At 52.6% G+C, this 20,665-nt stretch overlaps 1 protein-coding gene across 1 annotated transcript in view; it reads left to right on the plus strand.

The window, feature by feature from the left end:
• Positions 1-6,398: 6,398 nt before the first annotated feature.
• The window catches only part of ATP13A2 (ATPase cation transporting 13A2), a 57,328-nt gene continuing 43,061 nt past the window's right edge, over positions 6,399-20,665 (plus strand). Inside the window, exon 1 of the mRNA XM_040326749.1 lies at positions 6,399-6,498. The gene's annotated coding sequence lies outside the window, so the exon portion shown is untranslated. The remainder of the gene's footprint in view (positions 6,499-20,665) is intronic.

Consider the following 20,665-nt stretch of genomic DNA (forward strand, 5'->3'; position numbering starts at 1 on the left):
GTGTTAGGTTGGGGTTAAGCTAGGAGGTTAGGTTTGATCTGGGGGGGGGGGGTTAGGTTGGGGTTAAGCTAGGAGGTTAGGTTTGATCTGGGGGGGGGGGTTAGGTTGGGGTTAAGCTAGGAGGTTAGGTTTGATCCTGGGGGGGGGGTTAGGTTGGGGTTAAGCTAGGAGGTTAGGTTTGAGCTTGGGGGGGGGGGTAGGTTGGGGTTAAGCTAGGAGGTTAGGTTTGATCTTGGGGGGGGGGGGTTAGGTTGGGGTTAAGCTAGGAGGTTAGGTTTGATCTTAGGGTTAAGCTAGGAGGTTAGGTTTGATCTGGGGGGGGGGGTTAGGTTGGGGTTAAGCTAGGAGGTTAGGTTTGATCCTGGGGGGGGGGGGGAGGTTGGGGTTAAGCTAGGAGGTTAGGTTTGATCCTGGGGGGGGGGGGTAGGTTGGGGTTAAGCTAGGAGGTTAGGTTTGATCCTGGGGGGGGGGGTTAGGTTGGGGTTAAGCTAGGAGGTTAGGTTTGATCTTGGGGGGGGGGGTTAGGTTGGGGTTAAGCTAGGAGGTTAGGTTTGATCCTGGGGGGGGGTTAGGTTGGGGTTAAGCTAGAAGGTTAGGTTTGATCCTGGGGGGGGGTTAGGTTTGGGTTAAGCTAGGAGGTTAGGTTTGATCTTGGGGGGGTTAGGTTGGGGTTAAGCTAGGAGGTTAGGTTTGATCCTGGGGGGGGGGGTTAGGTTGGGGTTAAGCTAGGAGGTTAGGTTTGAGCTTGGGGGGGGTTAGGTTGGGGTTAAGCTAGGAGGTTAGGTTTGATCTGGGGGGGGGGGGTTAGGTTGGGGTTAAGCTAGGAGGTTAGGTTTGATCTTGGGGGGGGGGTTAGGTTGGGGTTAAGCTAGGAGGTTAGGTTTGATCTGGGGGGGGGGGGTTAGGTTGGGGTTAAGCTAGGAGGTTAGGTTTGATCCTGGGGGGGGGGTTAGGTTGGGGTTAAGCTAGGAGGTTAGGTTTGATCCTGGGGGGGGGGGGTTAGGTTGGGGTTAAGCTAGGAGGTTAGGTTTGAGCTTGGGGGGTGTTAGGTTGGGGTTAAGCTAGGAGGTTAGGTTTGATCTTAGGGTTAAGCTAGGAGGTTAGGTTTGATCCTGGGGGGGGGGTTAGGTTGGGGTTAAGCTAGGAGGTTAGGTTTGATCCTGGGGGGGGGGGGTAGGTTGGGGTTAAGCTAGGAGGTTAGGTTTGATCTTGGGGGGGGGGGGGGTTAGGTTGGGGTTAAGCTAGGAGGTTAGGTTTGATCCTGGGGGGGGGGGGGGTTAGGTTAGGGTTGAGCTTTGGGAGGTTAGGATAGGGTTAACTAGGTCTGCCTTCAGGTGCAGGGTTTTCATTTGTAGGCGGGTTCAGTAAATTGATGTAATTTGACTTCCCGGAGGGATCACAGGGGGCGCTGTGCGGGGGTGACGCCGGGTGAGGAAGTTTGCACCTCGTGCCTCCTCGGTGGGTGATCGGGGGAGGAGCTCTTCATAATTCTGAATATTTTTTTTCTATTCTTTTGAATGATGAGAAATATTTTCTGAAAAGGGAAGAAGCTTCCTGTTCTATACAGAGAATTAACCCTTTATTTCCCTGCTGAGGGCCCAGTGCATTCTGGGTTTCCTCCTATGAGAACCGCCGTGTCAGACGCCCAGGCCACGCCCCCATCGGGTGTCAGTGGTGACCACCACGACTCCGCTCTGAGATTACAACATCCGGGAGCGTTTCACATGGGGGGGGGGGGTCACCCCGAGTTCTAGGAAACGTTTCCTCTGAGACGTATTGCAACAAATGTTACAACAAGTGGAACGATTGAATCCCGACTCCGACCAATCGTCTGAGATGGGGAAGAATTGCCGGGTCCTGTGCGGGATTGGTGACGGTTATTTGGGGGGGGTCACCCTTCTGTGGTCAGTGTGCGCGGAGGATGGCATCCATGACAGACCCCCCCTCCCCTCCCCCGGAGTGCCCTCCAACCTCCTTGTCTGATTTACATTGTAGGAGTGATGAATCCTCACCCACAAATCTGTTGTGTGACCCCCACTGAGCTCTGCTTATTGTTAGGCGCGGGGGGGGGGGGGGGGCGGGTTACACCTCTGTGTCCAATCCCACCGCTCCTCCGAACAGTGATCTGCATTCTGATTGCATTTGAGAGATGTCTGAGGGGAAATGGGGTGAGGGAAGGCGAGGAGAAACGGGATGAGGTGAGGCAAGGCAAGGGGGAGTGAGGGGAAACAAGGCAAGGTGAGGCGAGGGGAAGGTGGGGGGGAAAACGGGTTGAGGTGAGGGAAAGGTGGGGGAAAACGGGGTGAGATAAGGGAACGGTGGGGGAAAACGGATTGAGGTGAGGGAAAGGTGGGGGGAAAACGGATTGAGGTGAAGGAAGATGGGGGGAAACTGGGTGAGATAAGGGGAAGGTGGGGGAAAACAGGGTGAGGTGAGGGGAAGGTGGGGGGAAAACGGGGTGAGGTGAGGGAAGGTGGGGGGGAAATGGGTTGATGGAAAGTGGGGGGAAAACGGGTTGAGGTAAGGGAAGGTGGGGGGAAACGCGGTGAGGTAAGGGAAGGTGGGGGGAAACGCGGTGAGGGAAGGTGGGGGGGAAACAGGGTGAGGTAAGGGAAGGTGGGGGGAAACAGGGTGAGGGAAGGTGGGGGGGAAACGGGTTGAGGTGAGGGAAGGTGGGGGGAAACGCGGTGAGGGAAGGTGGGGGGTAAACGGGGTAAGGGAAGGCGAGGGGAAGTGAAGGGAAATGGGGTGAGGGAAGTGAGGGGGGGTGAGGGAAGGCGAGGGGAAATGGGGGGGGGGGGGAAAGGCGAGGGGAAGTGAGGGTGATTGGGGGGGGGGGTGAGGGAAGTGAGGGGAAATGGGGTGAGGGAAGGTGGGGGGGAAACAGGGTGAGGTAAGGGAAGGTGGGGGGAAACAGGGTGAGGGAAGGTGGGGGGGAAACGGGTTGAGGTGAGGGAAGGTGGGGGGAAACGCGGTGAGGGAAGGTGGGGGGTAAACGGGATAAGGCAAAGGGAAGTGAGGGGAAACGGGGTGAGGGAAGGCGAGGGGAAGTGAGGGGAAATGGGGTGAGGGAAGGCGAGGGGAAATGGGGGGGGGGGGGAGGCGAGGGGAAATGGGGGGGGGGGGGGGAGGCGAGGGGAAGTGAGGGTGGATGGGGGGGTGTAAGGGGAAGTGAGGGTGATTGGGGGGGGGGTGAGGGAAGTGAGGGGAAATGGGGTGAGGGAAGGGGGGGTGCTCACATGCCGCAAAGCTATGCAGAATGTCGTGACATGAATGTGACCCACAGGTGAATGTGGAAGTGCCGCAGACACCCCGCCCCCGCCTTCTATAACATACAGTTGGGGTACATTTGTGTCACAAAGAAACAGGTAGAGAGGAGAAATCGTCATTCCGCTCCTTCCCCCCGGGGGGCGCTGTTGGCCGTCAGTCTGAAGCACAGGTGAGTCTTCAGGCTGTAGAATCTCAGAGGACAAAGGTGAACATTTTCATGTCTCCAGCGGCATCTTCCGGGGATTTTCCCGTCCCGGGGAGATGAAGTGAAGACTCTATACAGCCCATAGACTGGAAGATCAGGATTCTGTGTATAGCCTGGGCTTCTCCTGAACTAAGCAGCAGCATGCGTACAGTGAAAGCATCACTGCCTTTTATATGGGGAAGGGAAGTGCAGTTCTGCAATATTGGAGCTGCCAGGTTGGGTTTGATCTGGAGGGAAGGGTTAGGGTTTAGCTAGGTGGTTAGGTAGGATATTGGGGGGGGGGGGGTAGGTAGGATATTGGGGGGGGGTAGGTAGGATATGGGGGGGGGGGGGGTTAGATAGGATATTGGGGGGTAGGTTAGGGGTGAGCTCAGGGAATAAAGTTGGGGTTGAACTTGCAGAGTGAGGTTGGGTTTGATCCGGGGGAGGGGTTAGGGTTTAGCTGGGGCCCCCGGTTGGGAGATCCCCCCCCACACCCTGTCACAGTATATTCACGTACAGCGGTGTATATACGGGCCGGACTTCTTCAGGGAGTCCCCTTACCCTGGCCGGGGATGGTGGATGTTTTAAGAAACAATGGCCGCTCCTCGCTGTGCCTTGGATGTAACAGCCGACACCAAATCTGAAGAGTATCACTCTCTGGTCTCTCGTCACTCTCGGGGCATTTACAGGGACACGTTTCGGGGGACAGCCCCTTCCTCAGGTGTCCCTGAAACACACCCCTGCTCATGCTGCCCCCAGTCACTCATCGGATTCCGTGTCGGCTGTTACATCCAAGGTGCAGCCTCCCTACTTCACAGTCTGGAGGAGGCAATGCTACCCGAAACGCGTACATCCACCACCCGGGATGAGGGAGCTCCCTGAAGACGACCGGCCTGTATATAGGGGGTGATTCAGAAAGACTTAGGCCGGTGTATCAGTAGATACGCCGACCTAACTCGGAATCTACGCCGACGCAAATTTAAGCGTATTCAGGAAACCAGATACGCTTAAATTAGGCTCAGATACGAGCGGCGTAAGTGTCTTACACCGTCGTATCTTAAAGTGTAATTTTTAGGCTGACCGCTAGGTGGCGCTTCCATTGCGGTCGGCCTAGAATATGTAAATCACTAGATACACTGATTCACGAACGTACGCCCGGACGACGCAGTACAGATACGCCATTTACGTAACGCACTTTCAGGCCTAAAGTTATTTAATCAAATAGTTGGAATAGTAATGTTAAGTATGGCTGCCGTTCCCGCGTCAAAATTTGAAAATTTTACGTTGTTTGCGTAAGTCGTCCGTTAATAGGGATTTACGTCCATTTCGAAACCAATAGGACCGTGCGGCGTACTTTGCCGCAATGCACACTGGGATTTGTACACGGACGGCGCATGCACCGTTCGTAAAATACGTCAATCACGTCAGGTCACCCCCCATTAACATAAAACACGCCCCCTCAGCCAAATTTGAATTAGGCGCCCTTACGCCCGTCCGATTTACGCTACGCCGCCGTAACTTAGCAGGCAAGTACTTTGTGAATACACAATACACTACACCGCCGCAAAGTTAAGGCGCTCTACTTGAATCTAGCTAATAGACATCACTGTACGTGAATATACCCTGTGAGCACGTTTCATGTTCATTTTAATAAAGTCACGTGGACGCGTTGCGGGGGATGGAGGCCTTGCGGGGGTGGACGTGTTGCGGGGGTGGACAGACGCGTTGCTTGGAGTTGGCCGCCTTGCGTTGGTTGGACGCCTTGCGGGGGTCGACGGACGTGATGTGGGGAGTGGACGTGTTGTGGGGGTTGGATGTTGCGGGGGATGGAGGCGTTGTGGGGGTTGGACAGACATGTTTTTGGGGGTTGGACGCTTTGCGGGGGGTGGATGCGTTGCGGGGATAGAGGCGTTGCGGGGGTTGGGACACGTTGCGGGTATGGAGGCGTTGCGGGGGTTGGGACACGTTGCGGGGATGGAGGCGTTGCGGGGGTTGGGACACGTTGCGGGGGTTGGGACACGTTGCAGGGGTTGGGACACGTTGCCGGGGGTTGGACGCTTTGCGGGGATTGGACACGCTGCAGTGGACGGACGCGTTCCTGGGGGGTGAGACGGACGCATTGCCGGGGGGTGGACGGACGCATTGCCGGGGGGTGGACGGACGCGTTGCCAGGGGGTTGGACGCGTTGCGGGGCGGTGGGCACGTTGCAGGGCGGTGGGCACGTTGCGGGGGATGGACGTTAGCCACATGGAGGCGGATCAGGTTCACCTTTTGCTGCCCTGGAAATAGTGTGGCAGCTTCTCCCTGAGGCTTCTCACCCAGGCCGGTGTAATTCCTTTGCTCGGAGGAATTTGGGATCTCCTGTTTTCTGTCCGTTATGCGGATCCTCCGGCTTCCATACTCCCCTGACCCTCAGGAAGCATGCAGCCAGTGAAGATCCCAGCCTTGTTTGGATAATGCCTGTGTGTGTCTATGGGGGTCATAGCAGCGCCTGCACTGAAGGCAGCAGATCAGTTCCCGGCAGCGCAGAGCGCATTGTGTGGAATGGCTGGTTGATAACAATGTATCCTCCTTTCCCGGATCTCCTCCCCCCCCCTCTCTGATCTCTCTGTATTAGTATATAGTGTATATAGTGTATTGTGTATATTGTGTATATAGTGTATTCTGCATATAGTGTATACTTTGGAGCTGGTTTCACCTTAACCAGCCGGTCAGGTTGCCCCCCCCCCCCCCCCCCCCCCCCCCCCCGGGGTGCCAGCTGGGGCCAAACGAAGGGTGTAACGCCCGGTGCATTCTCTCCAGCACAGTACTGAGGGACGGGAGATAGCGGCTGGGGGCTCGGTGATACCGGGAGAGGACACCTGTACCATGGAAAAACCTGTTCTGTGGCTGCCATGTGGCTGTTTGTGAAGTGGGTGTGGTCTGTGTGAATTCCAGGTGTACAATCCGTCCGCACCCTCCTACACCTGTCACACCTGACTCCCGGACAACACCGTCTGCACCGCCACTCCAGGCCTCAGCCTCCAGCTGCTGATACGCAGGTGAGGAGGGGGCTTGTAGTCCACACAACACTTTATAGGTGATGATTGGATGTAGTATAGGATAGGTGGGTGATGATCGGATGTAGGATAGGTGGGTGATGATCGGATGTAGTATAGGATAGGTGGGTGATGATCGGATGTAATATAGGATAGGTGGGTGATGATCGGATGTAGTATATAGATGGGTGATGATCGGATGTAGTATAGGATAGGTGGGTGATGATCGGATGTAGTATATAGATGGGTGATGATCGGATGTAGTATAGGATAGGTGGGTGATGATCGGATGTAGTATATAGATGGGTGATGATCGGATGTAGTATATAGATGGGTGATGATCGGATGTAGTATATAGATGGGTGATGATCGGATGTAGTATAGGATAGGTAGGTGATGATCGGATGTAGTATAGGATAGGTGGGTGATGATCGGATGTAGGATAGGTGGGTGATGATCGGATGTAGTATAGGATAGGTGGGTGATGATCGGATGTAGTATATAGATGGGTGATGATCGGATGTAGGATAGGTGGGTGATGATCGGATGTAGGATAGGTGGGTGATGATTGGATGTAGTATAGGATAGGTGGGTGATGATCGGATGTAGTATAGGATAGGTAGGTGATGATCGGATGTAGTATATAGATGGGTGATGATCGGATGTAGTATATAGATGGGTGATGATCGGATGTAGTATAGGATAGGTAGGTGATGATCGGATGTAGTATATGGGTGGGTGATGATCGCATGTAGTATATAGGTAGGTGATGATCGGATGTAGTATATAGATGGGTGATGATCGGATGTAGTATAGGATAGGTAGGTGATGATCGGATGTAGTATATAGATGGGTGATGATCGGATGTAGTATAGGATAGGTGGGTGATGATCGGATGTAGTATATAGATGGGTGATGATCGGATGTAGTATATGATAGGTGGGTGATGATCGGATGTAGTATAGGATAGGTGGGTGATGATCGGATGTAGTATATAGGTGGGTGATGATCGGATGTAGTATATAGATGGGTGATGATCGGATGTAGTATAGGATAGGTAGGTGATGATCGGATGTAGTATATAGATGGGTGATGATCGGATGTAGTATAGGATAGGTGGGTGATGATCGGATGTAGTATATAGATGGGTGATGATCGGATGTAGTATAGGATAGGTGGGTAATGATCGGATGTAGTATATAGATGGGTGATGATCGGATGTAGTATAGGATAGGTGGGTAATGATCGGATGTAGTATAGAATAGGTGGGTGATGATCGGATGAAGTATATAAGTGGGTGATGATCGGATGTAGTATATGGGTGGGTGATGATCGGATGTAGTATATAGATGGGTGATGATCAGATGTAGTATATACGTGGGTGATGATCGGATGTAGTATATAGATGGGTGATGATCGGATGTAGTATATAGATGGGTGATGATCGGATGTAGTATAGGATAGGTGGGTGATGATCGGATGTAGTATATGGGTGGGTGATGATCGGATGTAGTATATAGATGGGTGATGATCGGATGTAGTATATAGATGGGTGATGATCGGATGTAGTATATAGGTGGGTGATGATCGGATGAAGTATATGGGTGGGTGATGATCGGATGTAGTATATAGGTGGGTGATGATTGGATGTAGGATAGATGGGTGATGATCGGATGTAATATATATGTGGGTGATGATCGGATGTAATATATATGTAGGTGATGATCGGATGTAGTATAGGATAGGTGGGTGATGATCGGATGTAGTATAGGATAGGTAGGTGATGATCGGATGTAGTATATAGATGGGTGATGATCGGATGTAGTATAGGATAGGTAGGTGATGATCGGATGTAGTATATAGGTAGGTGATGATCGGATGTAGTATAGGATAGGTGGGTGACGATCAGATGTAGTATATAGATGGGTGATGATCGGATGTAGTATATAGATGGGTGATGATCGGATGTAGGATAGGTGGGTGATGATCGGATGAAGTATATAAGTGGATGATGATCGCATGTAGTATATAGGTAGGTGATGATCGGATGTAGTATAGGATAGGTAGGTGATGATCGGATGTAGTATATAGATGGGTGATGATCGGATGTAGTATAGGATAGGTAGGTGATGATCGGATGTAGTATATAGATGGGTGATGATCGGATGTAATATAGGATAGGTGGGTGATGATCGGATGTAGTATATAGATGGGTGATGATCGGATGTAGTATAGGATAGGTAGGTGATGATCAGATGTAGTATATAGGTGGGTGATGATCGGATGTAGTATAGGATAGGTAGGTGACAATCGGATGTAGTATATAGATGGGTGATGATCGGATGTAGTATATAGATGGGTGATGATCGGATGTAGTATAGGATAGGTGGGTGATGATCGGATGTAGTATATAGATGGGTGATGATCGGATGAAGTATATAGGTGGGTGATGATCGGATGTAGTATATAATAGGTGGGTGATGATCGGATGAAGTATATGGGTGGGTGATGATCGGATGTAGTATATAGATGGGTGATGATCGGATGTAGTATATAGGTGGGTGATGATTGGATGTAGGATAGATGGGTGATGATCGGATGTAGTATATAGATGGGTGATGATCGGATGTAGTATAGGATAGGTGGGTGACGATCAGATGTAGTATATAGATGGGTGATGATCGGATGTAGTATATAGATGGGTGATGATCGGATGTAGTATATAGATGGGTGATGATCGGATGTAGGATAGGTGGGTGATGATCGGATGAAGTATATAAGTGGATGATGATCGCATGTAGTATATAGGTAGGTGATGATCGGATGTAGTATAGGATAGGTAGGTGATGATCGGATGTAGTATATAGATGGGTGATGATTGGATGTAGTATAGGATAGGTAGGTGATGATCGGATGTAGTATATAGATGGGTGATGATCGGATGTAGTATATAGGTGGGTGATGATCGGATGTAGTATATAGGTGGGTGATGATCGGATGTAGTATATAGGTGGGTGATGATTGGATGTAGTATATAGATGGGTGATGATCGGATGTAGTATATAGATGGGTGATGATCGGATGTAATATAGGATAGGTAGGTGATGATCGGATGTAGTATATAGATGGGTGATGATTGGATGTAGTATAGGATAGGTAGGTGATGATCGGATGTAGTATATAGATGGGTGATGATCGGATGTAGTATATAGGTGGGTGATGATCGGATGTAGTATATAGGTGGGTGATGATCGGATGTAGTATATAGGTGGGTGATGATTGGATGTAGTATATAGATGGGTGATGATCGGATGTAGTATATAGATGGGTGATGATCGGATGTAGTATATAGATGGGTGATGATCGGATGTAATATAGGATAGGTAGGTGATGATCGGATGTAGTATATAGATGGGTGATGATCGGATGTAGTATATAGATGGGTGACGATCAGATGTAGTATATAGATGGGTGATGATCGGATGTAGTATATAGATGGGTGATGATCGGATGTAGTATATAGATGGGTGACGATCAGATGTAGTATATGGGTGGGTGATGATCGGATGTAGTATATAGATGGGTGATGATCGGATGTAGTATATAGATGGGTGATGATCGGATGTAGGATAGGTGGGTGATGATCGGATGAAGTATATAAGTGGATGATGATCGCATGTAGTATATAGGTAGGTGATGATCGGATGTAGTATAGGATAGGTAGGTGATGATCGGATGTAGTATATAGATGGGTGATGATCGGATGTAGTATAGGATAGGTAGGTGATGATCGGATGTAGTATATAGATGGGTGATGATCGGATGTAATATAGGATAGGTGGGTGATGATCGGATGTAGTATATAGATGGGTGATGATCGGATGTAGTATAGGATAGGTAGGTGATGATCAGATGTAGTATATAGGTGGGTGATGATCGGATGTAGTATAGGATAGGTAGGTGACAATCGGATGTAGTATATAGATGGGTGATGATCGGATGTAGTATATAGATGGGTGATGATCGGATGTAGTATAGGATAGGTGGGTGATGATCGGATGTAGTATATAGATGGGTGATGATCGGATGAAGTATATAGGTGGGTGATGATCGGATGTAGTATATAATAGGTGGGTGATGATCGGATGAAGTATATGGGTGGGTGATGATCGGATGTAGTATATAGATGGGTGATGATCGGATGTAGTATATAGGTGGGTGATGATTGGATGTAGGATAGATGGGTGATGATCGGATGTAGTATATAGATGGGTGATGATCGGATGTAGTATAGGATAGGTGGGTGACGATCAGATGTAGTATATAGATGGGTGATGATCGGATGTAGTATATAGATGGGTGATGATCGGATGTAGTATATAGATGGGTGATGATCGGATGTAGGATAGGTGGGTGATGATCGGATGAAGTATATAAGTGGATGATGATCGCATGTAGTATATAGGTAGGTGATGATCGGATGTAGTATAGGATAGGTAGGTGATGATCGGATGTAGTATATAGATGGGTGATGATTGGATGTAGTATAGGATAGGTAGGTGATGATCGGATGTAGTATATAGATGGGTGATGATCGGATGTAGTATATAGGTGGGTGATGATCGGATGTAGTATATAGGTGGGTGATGATTGGATGTAGTATATAGATGGGTGATGATCGGATGTAGTATATAGATGGGTGATGATCGGATGTAGTATATAGATGGGTGATGATCGGATGTAATATAGGATAGGTAGGTGATGATCGGATGTAGTATATAGATGGGTGATGATCGGATGTAGTATATAGATGGGTGACGATCAGATGTAGTATATAGATGGGTGATGATCGGATGTAGTATATAGATGGGTGATGATCGGATGTAGTATAGGATAGGTAGGTGATGATCGGATGTAGTATATAGATGGGTGATGATCGGATGTAGTATAGGATAGGTGGGTGATGATCGGATGTAGTATATAGATGGGTGATGATTGGATGTAGTATAGGATAGGTAGGTGATGATCGGATGTAGGATAGGTAGGTGATGATCGGATGTAGTATATGGGTGGGTGATGATCGGATGTAATATATATGTGGGTGATGATCGGATGTAGTATAGGATAGGTGGGTGATGATCGGATGTAGGATAGGATAGGTAGGTGATGATCGGATGTAGTATATGGGTGGGTGATGATCGGATGTAGTATATAGATGGGTGATGATCGGATGAAGTATATAGGTGGGTGATGATCGGATGTAGTATAGGATAGATGGGTGATGATCGGATGTAGTATAGGATAGATGGGTGATGATCGGATGTAGTATATAGGTGGGTGATGATCGGATGTAGTATATAGGTGGGTGATGATCGGATGTAGTATATAGATGGGTGATGATCGGATGTAGTATATAGATGGGTGATGATCAGATGTAGTATAGGATAGGTGGGTGATAAAGTCTTGTCCTTGACTGGTGTCGGGTCCCTAGTTGTAGACCTGTTTCTGTCTGGTTTTGGGTCCCTGGCAGTAGTCCGATCTCTGGTTGGTGTCGGGCCCCTGGCAGTGGTCCGGGTTTCTGTCTGGTGTCGGGTCCCTAGCTGTAGTCCTGTTCCTGGCTGGTTTCGGGGCCCCTGGCAGTAGTCCTGTTTCTGGCTGGTGTCGGGCCCCTGGCAGTAGTCCTGTTTCTGGCTGGTGTCGGGCCCCTGGCAGTAGTCCTGTTTCTGGCTGGTGTCGGGCCCCTGGCTGTAGTCCTGTTTCTGGCTGGTGTCAGGCCCCTTGCAGTAGTCCTGTTTCTGGCTGGTGTCGGGTCCCTTGCAGTAGTCCTGTTTCTGGCTGGTTTCGGGTCCCTGGCAGTAGTCCTGTTTCTGGCTGGTTTCGGGCCCCTGGCAGTAGTCCGGTCCCTGGCTGGTGTCGGGCCCCTGGCAGTAGTCCGGTTTCTGGCTGGTGTCGGGCCCCTGGCAGTAGTCCTGTTTCTGGCTGGTGTCGGGTCCCTAGCTGTAGTCCTGTTTCTGTCTGGTTTTGGGTCCCTGGCAGTAGTCCGATCTCTGGTTGGTGTCGGGCCCCTGGCAGTAGTCCGGGTTTCTGTCTGGTGTCGGGTCCCTAGCTGTAGTCCTGTTCCTGGCTGGTTTCGGGGCCCCTGGCAGTAGTCCTGTTTCTGGCTGGTGTCGGGCCCCTGGCAGTAGTCCTGTTTCTGGCTGGTGTCGGGCCCCTGGCTGTAGTCCTGTTTCTGGCTGGTGTCAGGCCCCTTGCAGTAGTCCTGTTTCTGGCTGGTGTCGGGTCCCTAGCTGTAGTCCTGTTTCTGGCTGGTTTCGGGTCCCTGGCAGTAGTCCTGTTTCTGGCTGGTTTCGGGCCCCTGGCAGTAGTCCGGTCCCTGGCTGGTGTCGGGCCCCTGGCAGTAGTCCTGTTTCTGGCTGGTGTCGGGCCCCTGGCAGTAGTCCTGTTTCTGGCTGGTGTCGGGTCCCTAGCTGTAGTCCTGTTTCTGTCTGGTTTTGGGTCCCTGGCAGTAGTCCGATCTCTGGTTGGTGTCGGGCCCCTGGCAGTAGTCCGGTTTCTGTCTGGTGTCGGGTCCCTAGCTGTTGTCCTGTTTCTGGCTGGTGTGAGTCCCTGGCTGGTGTCAGGCCCCTGGCAGTAGTCCTGTTTCTGGCATGGCGTCGGGTCCCTGGCTGGTGTCGGGTGCCTAGCTGTAGTCCGATCTCTGGCTGGTGTTGGGCCCCTGGCTGGTGTCGGGCCCCTGGCAGTAGTCCGGTTTCTGGCTGGTGTCGGGTCCCTAGCTGTAGTCCTGTGTCGGGTCCCTGGCTGGTGTTGGGCCCCTGGCAGTAGTCCTGTTTCTGGCTGGTGTCGGGCCCCTGGCAGTAGTCCTGTTTCTGGCTGGTGTCGGGCCCCTGGCAGTAGTCCTGTCTCTGGCTGGTGTCGGGCCCCTGGCAGTTGTCCTGTCTCTGGCTGGTGTCGGGCCCCTGGCAGTAGTCCTGCCCCTGGCTGGTGTCGGGTCCCCTGGCAGTAGTCCTGTTTCTGGCATTGTGTCGGGTCCCTGGCTGGTGTCGGGTCCCTGGCTGTAGTCCTGTTTCTGACTGGTGTCGGGCCCCTGGCAGTAGTCCTGTTTCTGGCTGGTGTCGGGTCCCTGGCTGTAGTCCTGTTTCTGGCTGGTGTTGGGTCCCTGGCAGTAGTCCGGTTTCTGGCTGGTGTCGGGTCCCTAGCTGTAGTCCTGTTTCTGGCTGGTGTCGGGTCCCTGGCTGGTGTTGGGCCCCTGGCAGTAGTCCTGTTTCTGGCTGGTGTCGGGCCCCTGGCAGTAGTCCTGTTTCTGGCTGGTGTCGGATCCCTGGCAGTAGTCCTGTTTCTGGTTGGTGTCGGGCCCCTGGCAGTAGTCCTGTTTCTGGCATAGCGTCGGGTCCCTGGCTGGTGTCGGGTGCCTAGCTGTAGTCCTGTCCCTGGCTGGTGTTGGGTCCCTGGCTGTAGTCCTGTTTCTTGCTGGTGTCGGGTCCCTGGCTGGTGTCGGGTGCCGAGCTGTAGTCCTGTCCCTGGCTGGTGTCGGGTCCCTGGCTGGTGTCGGGTCCCTGGCAGTAGTCCTGTCCCTGGCTGGTGTTGGGCCCCTGGCTGGTGTTGGGCCCCTGGCTGGTGTCGGGCCCCTGGCTGATATCCGGTATATTGTGGGCTGGTAATTCAGATATTGGGCCAGGTTTATTTTTAAAAGTATTCAATATAACATATTTTGTAATGTCTTTTTATATTATGTGTGGATAGTTTTTGGGGGGAGTAACAAGTGACAGGAGCGCACTGCTCACACCCCCTTCCTACCATAACAAGCAGAGTAGACGCTCCTAATTACCAGGAGTGGTGGAAGGCCCCTTCTTATTGAGGAGGGATCAATGACAAATGCAGCAGAGAGAACAGGAGAGCTGGAGCAGCACACTGTGATCTCTCTGACCTCCCCCACTCCCCCCTGCTCGGAGCAGATGGGAGAGGAGGTGGGTTGTGACCCCAGCAGGCTCTGCTCATGTAGGGTGATCACTGCACGGGCATGAGAGGGTTTTGAGGGGTCCGCTGTCTTTGTAGGAGATCTGCTCATGTAGGGTGATCACTGCACGTGCAGAGAGGGATGTGAGGGGTCTGCTAGGAGAAGGTCACTGCATCATGCTCTGCTCAGCAGGCTCTGCTCATGTTGGGTGGTCACTGCACAGGCAGAGAGAGGGATGTGAGCGGCCCGCTGTCCCGTAGAAGAAGGTCTCTCCTGGCGGAGATCTGCTCATGTTTGGTGATCACTGCACTGGCAAAGAGGGATGTGAGGGGACAGCTGTCCTGTAGGAGAACGTCACTCCTGACGTACTCTGCTCATGTAGGGTGATCACTGCATGTGTGGGGTCCGCTGTCCGTTAGGAGAAGGTCTCTCCTGGCGGGGATCTTGTCATGTAGGGTGATCACTGCACGGGCAGAGAGGGTGATGTGAGGGTTCCAGTAGGAGAAGCTCACCGCATCAGGCTCTGCTCATGTTGGGTGATCACTGCACGGGCAGAGAAGGATGTGAGGGGCCCGCTGTCCCGTAGAAGAAGGTCTCTCCTGGCGGGCATCTGCTTGTGTTGGGTGATCACTGCACGGGCAGAGAGGCATGTGAGAGGTCTGCTGTATAGTAAGATAAGGTCTGCTCATGTTGGGTGATAACTGCACGGGCAGAGTGAGGGATGTGAGGGGTCCGCTGTCTGTTAGGAGAAGGTCTCTCCTGGCTGGGATCTTCTCATGTTGGGTGATCACTACATAAGCAGAGAGAAGGATGCAAGGGGTCCGCTGTCTGTTAGGAGAAGGTCTCTCCTGGCGGGGATCTGCTCATGTAGGGTGATCACTGCACGGGCAGAGAGGGATGTGAGGGGCCCGCTGTCCTGTAGAAGGTCTCTCCTGGCTGGCATCTGCTTGTGTTGGGTGATCACTGCACGGGCAGAGAGGGATGTGAGAGGTCTGCTGTTCTGTAGAAGGAGGTCTCTCCTAGTGGGGATCTGCTCATGTTGAGTGGTTACTGCACGGGCAGAGAGAGGGATGTGAGGGGCCCGCTATCCTGTAGAAGAAGGTCTCTCCTGGTGGGCATCTGTTCGTGTAGGGTGATCACTGCACGGGCAGAGAGGGATGTGAGGGGCCCGCTATCCCGTAGAAGAAGGTCTCTCCTGGTGGGCATCTGTTCGTGTAGGGTGATCACTGCACGGGCAGAGAGGGATGTGAGGGGACTGCTGTCCCGTAGGAGAAGGTCTCTCCTGGCGGGGATCTGCTCATGTTGGGTGATCACTGCACAGGCAGAGAGGGATGTGAGGGGACAGCTGTCCTGTAGGAGAACGTCACTCCTGACGTACTCTGCTCATGTAGGGTGATCACTGCATGTGTGGGGTCCGCTGTCCGTTAGGAGAAGGTCTCTCCTGGCGGGGATCTTGTCATGTAGGGTGATCACTGCACGGGCAGAGAGGGTGATGTGAGGGTTCCAGTAGGAGAAGCTCACCGCATCAGGCTCTGCTCATGTTGGGTGATCACTGCACGGGCAGAGAGGGATGTGAGGGGCTCGCTGTCCCGTAGAAGAAGGTCTCTCCTGGCGGGCATCTGCTTGTGTTGGGTGATCACTGCACGGGCAGCGAGGCATGTGAGAGGTCTGCTGTATAGTAAGATAAGGTCTGCTCATGTTGGGTGATAACTGCACGGGCAGAGTGAGGGATGTGAGGGGTCCGCTGTCTGTTAGGAGAAGGTCTCTCCTGGCTGGGATCTTCTCATGTTGGGTGATTACTACATAAGCAGAGAGAAGGATGCAAGGGGTCCGCTGTCTGTTAGGAGAAGGTCTCTCCTGGCGGGGATCTGCTCATGTAGGGTGATCACTGCACGGGCAGAGAGGGATGTGAGGGGCCCGCTGTCCTGTAGAAGGTCTCTCCTGGCTGGCATCTGCTTGTGTTGGGTGATCACTGCACGGGCAGAGAGGGATGTGAGAGGTCTGCTGTTCTGTAGAAGGAGGTCTCTCCTAGTGGGGATCTGCTCATGTTGAGTGGTTACTGCACGGGCAGAGAGAGGGATGTGAGGGGCCCGCTATCCCGTAGAAGAAGGTCTCTCCTGGTGGGCATCTGTTCGTGTAGGGTGATCACTGCACGGGCAGAGAGGGATGTGAGGGGACTGCTGTCCCGTAGGAGAAGGTCTCTCCTGGCGGGGATCTGCTCATGTTGGGTGATCACTGCACAGGCAGAGAGGGATGTGAGGGGCCCGCTGTCCTGGCAGGGATCTGCTCATGTAGGGTGATCACTGCACAGGCAGAGAGAGGGATGTGAGGGGCCCGCTATCCCGTAGAAGTAGGTCTCTCCTGGTGGGGACCTGTTCATGTAAGGTGATCACTGCACGGGCAGAGAGGGATGTGAGGGGACTGCTGTCCTGTAGAAGGAGGTGTCTCCTGGTTGGATCTGCTCGTGTTGGGTGGTCACTGCACGGGCAGAGAGGGATGTGAGGGGACCGCTCTCCTGTAGGAGAAGGTCTCTCCTGGTGGGATCTACTCGTGCTGGGTGGTCACTGCACGGGCAGAGAGGGATGTGAGGGGCCCGCTGTCCTGTAGAAGGAGGTCTCTCCTGGCTGGGATCTACTTGTGTTGGGTGGTCACTGCACGGGCAGAGTGGGATGTGAGGGGCCTGCTGTCCTGTAGAAGAAGGTCTCTCCTAGTGGGGGATCTGCTCGTGTTGGGTGGTCACTGCACGGGCAGAGAGGGATGTGAGGGGCCAGCAATCCCGTAGTAGAAGGTCAGTCCTGGCGGGTATCTTTGGTAGTTTCCTTTGTTTATTAAGAAGCGTTGCAGGATTTGTTTTGTGAAGTCATCGCTGTCATGTGTTTGTACATGGAGACGGCGTGTGTGTGGTGAGGAGAGCGCCATCATGGGATGTGTGCCCCGGGCGGGGGCTGGAAATGTGGAATAACAATGGTGAGCTGTGTACTAAGAGTACGCCGGTCATACAGATATTCTATGAGCTGTGATGTCACTCCTATCATATATACAGTGAGAGGAAAAAGTATTTGATCGGCGGTGGATTTTGTGACAAACGATCGGTCTATAATTTTACTGATCGGTTTATTATAACGGTGAGAGAATAACAACAAAAATATCCAGAAAAACGCATTTCAAGAAAAGTTGTGAATTGATTTGCATTTTAATGAGTGAAATAAGTATTTGATCCCCAATCAATCGGCAAGATTTCTGGCTCCCAGGTGTCTTCTATACAGGTAACGAGCTGAGATTAGGCGCACTAATAGGGAGTTCTCCTAATCTCAGCTTGTTGCCTGTATAAAAGACACCTGTCCACAGAATCAATCAATCGATCAGATTCCAATCTCTCCACCATGGCCAAGACCAAAGATCTGTCCAAGGATGTCGGGGAGAAGATTGGAGATCTACACAAGGCTGGAATGGGCGACAAGACCATCGCCAAGCAGCTTGGTGAGAGGAGACAACAGTGGGTGCGATTTATTCACAAACGGAAGAAACACAAAATAACGGTCACTCTCCCTCGGTCTTAGGGTGCCACCTCATTCCTTTAAACCCGAACACTTCGTTATCTTCATTAATGTTTGGTTCGTTCATAATCCCCACCTCTTTGGGGACCAAAGAATTCAAGTGGGGGGAGGATGTAGCCATGAAGTACACGGGTTCTGAGGCTGATTTAATGCAGATAAGGAAACCAAGTGAGTTTAACCACCACCTTAATCAGCCTCAGAACCTGTGTACGTTATGGCTACATTCTCCCCCCACTTCAATTCTTTGGTCCCCAAAGAGGCGGGGATATCTAACTAACCAAACATTAATGAAGAAATGGAGGTGATCGGGTTTAAAAGAGATAAGGTGGCAATTCTACTCGGTCTGGGGCTCCATACAAGATCTCACCTCGTGGAGGTTCAATGATCATGAGAACGGTGAGGAATCCGCCCAGAACTACACGGGAAAATCTTGTCACTGATCTCAGCTGGGACCATCGTCACCAAGAAAACAATCGGTAACGCACTACACCGGGAAGGACTGAAATCCTGAAGTGTTGTGGTCAGAGGAGACCAAAATCGAGATCTTTGGCATCAACTCAACTCGCCGTGTTTGGAGGTGGAGGCATGCTGACTATGACCCCAAGAACACCATCCGCCACCGTCATACATGGAGAACACCATCTCCCCACCGTCATACATGGAGGACACCATCCCCCACCGTCATACATGGAGGACACCATCCGCCACCGTCATACATGGAGAACACCATCCCCTACCATCATACATGGAGAACACCATCCCCCCACCGTCATACATGGAGACCACCATCCCCCACCGTCATACATGGAGGACACCATCCGCCATCCTTACATACATGGAGGACACCATCCCCCCACCGTCATACATGGAGGACACCATCCCCCCACCGTCATACATGGAGGACACCATCCCCCCACCGTCATACATGGAGGACACCATCCCCCCCACCGTCATACATGGAGGACACCATCCCCCCCCACCGTCATACATGGAGGACACCATCCCCCCACCGTCATACATGGAGGACACCATCCCCCCACCGTCATACATGGAGGACACCATCCCCCCACCGTCATACATGGAGGACACCATCCCCCCACCGTCATACATGGAGGACACCATCCCCCCACCGTCATACATGGAGGACACCATCCCCCCACCGTCATACATGGAGGACACCATCCGCCCACCGTCATACATGGAGGACACCATCCGCCCACCGTCATACATGGAGGACACCATCCGCCCACCGTCATACATGGAGGACACCATCCGCCCACCGTCATACATGGAGGACACCATCCGCCCACCGTCATACATGGAGGACACCATCCGCCCACCGTCATACATGGAGGACACCATCCCCCCACCGTCATACATGGAGAACACCATCCCCCCACCGTCATACATGGAGAACACCGTCATACATGGAGAACACCTTCCCCCCACCGTCATACATGGAGAACACCACCCCCCCACCGTCATACATGGAGAACACCACCCCCCCCCCCCCCGTCATCCATGGAGAACACCACCCCCCCACCGTCATACATGGAGAACACCATCCCCCCACCGTCATACATGGAGAACACCATCCGCCCACCGTCATACATGGAGAACACCATCCCCCCACCGTCATACATGGAGAACACCATCCGCCACCGTCATACATGGAGAACACCATCCCCCCACCGTCATACATGGAGGACACCATCCGCCACCGTCATACATGGAGAACACCATCCCCCCACTGTCATACATGGAGAACACCATCCGCCCACCGTCATACATGGAGAACACCATCCCCCACCGTCATACATGGAGGACACCATCCCCCCCACCGTCATCCATGGAGAACACCATCCCCCCCACCGTCATACATGGGGGGGGAAACTTTATGCTTTGGGGGTGTTTTTCTCCCAAGGGCACAACGTCACCGTATCAAAGGGACGATGGGCGGGGCCATGTACCATCAAATCTTGGGTGAGACCCTACTTCTCTCAGCCAAGGTACTGAAGATGGGTCATGGATGGATCTTCCAGCATGACAATGACCCAAAACACACGGCCAAGGCAACAAAGGAGAGGCTCAAGAAGAAGTACAGACCTTAATCCCATAGAAAATATATGGAGGGAGCTGAAGGTTCGAGTGACCAAAACGTCAGCCTGGAAAACCTGAATGAGGTTCTGCAAAGAGGAGTGGCGGCGCTCTAAGTGGCGGCGCTCTGCTGACGCTTGTCCCAGATTCATCGGCAGAACTCGCCTCTTGGCCTTTTAGTCTCTGACCTGAAATCGGCTCCGTCTCGTTTTTACCGGCTCGGTAATTGGCGGGGTCGTGACCTCTACAACATTCCACCAATCCGGTTCTTGCAGGGGAACTACACTCTTCCTGCCGGCTCCATGTGACAGAGAGAGAGGGCAGAGCGCGCTCCCCGCGGCAGAGAGAGAGGGCAGAGCGCGCTCCCCGCGGCAGAGAGAGAGGGCAGAGCGCGCTCCCCGCGGCAGAGAGAGAGGGCAGAGCGCGCTCCCCGCGGCAGAGAGAGAGGGCATATTGCTCTCCCCGCCGCAGAGAGAGGGCATATGATGCTCCCCGCCGCAGAGAGAGGGCATATGACGCTCCCTGCCGCGGCAGAGAGAGGGCATATGGCGCTCCCTGCCGC

Source organism: Rana temporaria, chromosome 10 (genome assembly GCF_905171775.1).
Source record: "Rana temporaria chromosome 10, aRanTem1.1, whole genome shotgun sequence".
Taxonomy (NCBI): Eukaryota; Metazoa; Chordata; class Amphibia; order Anura; family Ranidae; genus Rana; species Rana temporaria.